Source organism: Desmodus rotundus, chromosome 12 (genome assembly GCF_022682495.2).
Source record: "Desmodus rotundus isolate HL8 chromosome 12, HLdesRot8A.1, whole genome shotgun sequence".
Classification (NCBI taxonomy): domain Eukaryota; kingdom Metazoa; phylum Chordata; class Mammalia; order Chiroptera; family Phyllostomidae; genus Desmodus; species Desmodus rotundus.
This window is the reverse complement of record NC_071398.1, coordinates 33,991,984-33,994,584: the sequence shown is the minus strand read 5'-3', so window position 1 is coordinate 33,994,584 and position 2,601 is coordinate 33,991,984. Positions and strand designations below refer to the sequence as shown.

Sequence of the window (2,601 nt, the reverse complement as noted above, 5' to 3'; positions counted from 1 at the left end):
CACACTCAATCTACTGAGCTACACCAGCCAGGACTAGAAGATGAAATTTCAAAGACACAATTTGTGATATCATAAAAAATCAAATACCTAGGAGTAAATATAATTAAATATAGGTAAAAATTTCTCCATTAATAACTGCACATTATTAGGAGGAATTAAAGAAAGCCTTAGTAATGGAAGCTGATTTCAAAATTTGTATACAAAGGGCAAAGAGTAACCAATACAATCCTGAAAAAGAGTTAGAAAATGTATACTACCAGATATCATGATTTATTATGAAGGTACAATAATTAAGATACTGTGGCATTGGTGCAATGCTGGGTAGACAAATAGTATCAATTAGGAGACAGAAAGCACAGTAGTGTCTATTTGGCATGACCATGGGCCAGAGTGTCTTAGTCTCTCAGTTTTACATTTGATCTCCCTCTGAATCACAGCAGCCTATGAGGGCAGGGATTAGATCTTTGTTGGTCACTGCTGTGTTAACATGACCCACCCAACACCTGGCTCAGAAGGGCAACCAGAGAATTCTTGCTGAATGAACATCTGAACAAGCCAGGGAAGAGACCCCTTCCTACTATACCTACTGACTGTGAAGGCTTATATTCTGGGATTCAGAACCTGCTTTTCCATTGAAAGGTAAATCCTAGTCCCAGGTGGGCACAGGAAACAAACCTGGGTGAAGGTTAAAGCCTGGGCTAATGTCCTAGTCCAGTCACCTATAGATGGAGGCCAAGGGGTAGGTGAGCTGCATGTTGTTGGTCAACTTGCCCAACTGGTAAATGTGAAAGATGAAGTAGGGCTGGTTAGTTTCCTTTCAGTGGCCATAGGGTATAAGGCAGGTTTCCACCTGCAGCTCAGGATGCATGCAGTTGTGTTGCTCCTTTTCTGCCCTCAGATAGAACCAGCAGGGCATGGGTTTTTCCAGGGGCTCCTCAATGTAGCAGTGTCCCAGGTATTTGTGCTCACCTGGCTCCCCACAATGGTTACACGGCTCCCAGTGGGTAAAGATGAGTACACTGCCACTCAGCTTCAGGGTCTTATTCTTCAGGGGCTTTTGGTCCAGACCTTTGTGTGTAATATGCAGGGTGGTGACATCCTAGAAATCAAGCTCATAGTCCACACAAGGGCACTCTCATTGTCTTGGCAGTGATAGAGGTCTGTCTGGGAGGGCTGAGGGTTGGTCAGTTGGAGGCTGGCCCTAGGTAGTTTCTTTATGTTAGGCATTGAGACCAGCAAGGGATCCTCCCCTAGAGTGGAAAAAAAGTACCAGAGTGCCTTGGGATGGTCACACTGCAGGACAACATCAATGCCTGAGAGTATAACCTGCTGGTATAGAGTCTTGTAGGTGCAGCTGATTAATATTTGGGTCCACAAAGTGGGGAAAGAAAGAGTAAGCAGCAACAGGGTAGTCAGCATGGTAGCCCAAGTCTACAGTCGTAGCCCAAGACTAGGACCTTGCTTCCATGAGACACTAAGGAGACTGTGAAGTCACCCACAGAACTCAGGCATCAGCCCTGGACAGTGAAATGAACCGTGTTCTACTATACTTCCAGAAGTACAATTCAGTTCATGTCATCAAATAGCTTAGTGTAGGCTGTAGGGTCAAAAAGTCAAAGGTCCACAAGAACTGGGCAGGAAACAAAAGTGAGTGAACCTAAGTCAGGACAAGTGAACTAAAAAACCAAATTACTTATCCTCCACATACCCAAAAGACAATGGTGAAATGGGACAAAATAGCTTCATGCTCATCAGGAAGGGGAAGAAGGGGAGACACACAAAAATCACTGGTCTGTACCATTTCTAAAATCCAGTCAGAAGAACCTGCAAGGGTCTCCTATCTTGCAGATGGGGAGAATTCTTTCATTAGCACCAAAACAGCTACTTGGAGGAGGCGTTCCCAAAACCTTTGTTCTCTGTGGTCATGTCTTCAATCTCCAGGGAGATAGCTCCTTTTCCATTATCCTCCTCGATACATCTGAGGTGGCACTGGAAGATGTGCCCTCCTTGGCAAATGAACATTTTTCTCAGCCTGCTGTGGTCTCCCAAAATTTGGGACCCAAAGATTCTTAGTCAATTCAATGTGCCAAGAAAACCACATCCACATTCTGTTCAAGATGCTCCCACCCCTCTCTCCCCACCCCCATCCCTGCTCTCTCTTTCTCCCTCACTATCCTTCTCTCTGTCATTGCATGCACCTTAAAGTCTACCAGGCATCCATAGAGAGCCATAGTCTTCATCTCTCATTCACTGAGCCATTTTGCCTACCTGGGAATATCTTAAGGATTTTCTGGGAGTATCTTAATTCATTCAGAGATTTTAACAATGGTTATAATGATTTAATTAGCGATATGTCCTTGATTTTATCCTTGTCAAAAGCTGAGTTCTAATGGGTCTTTGTTTCTCAAAGGCATTCCCAGTTTTTAGCCAACTTTGGCCAACATTCACCCCTAATGTTCTGTATTCCAATTGCTTCCCCTAAAGCTGCACGTTCATTAAATACATTATCTGTCTTCCAAATAAGACAACATCTTACACACAACATCTTAGGCAACAGTCTCCATCCTTCTGGTCTCAAATAAGGTTTGTTGATCCCTTTGC

The 2,601-nt window shown here is 43.9% G+C and overlaps 1 pseudogene; it reads right to left on the bottom strand.

Moving 5' to 3' along the window:
* Nucleotides 1–715: 715 nt before the first annotated feature.
* Nucleotides 716–1,419, bottom strand: LOC112319995 (protein FAM187B-like; annotated as a pseudogene).
* Nucleotides 1,420–2,601: the final 1,182 nt, after the last annotated feature.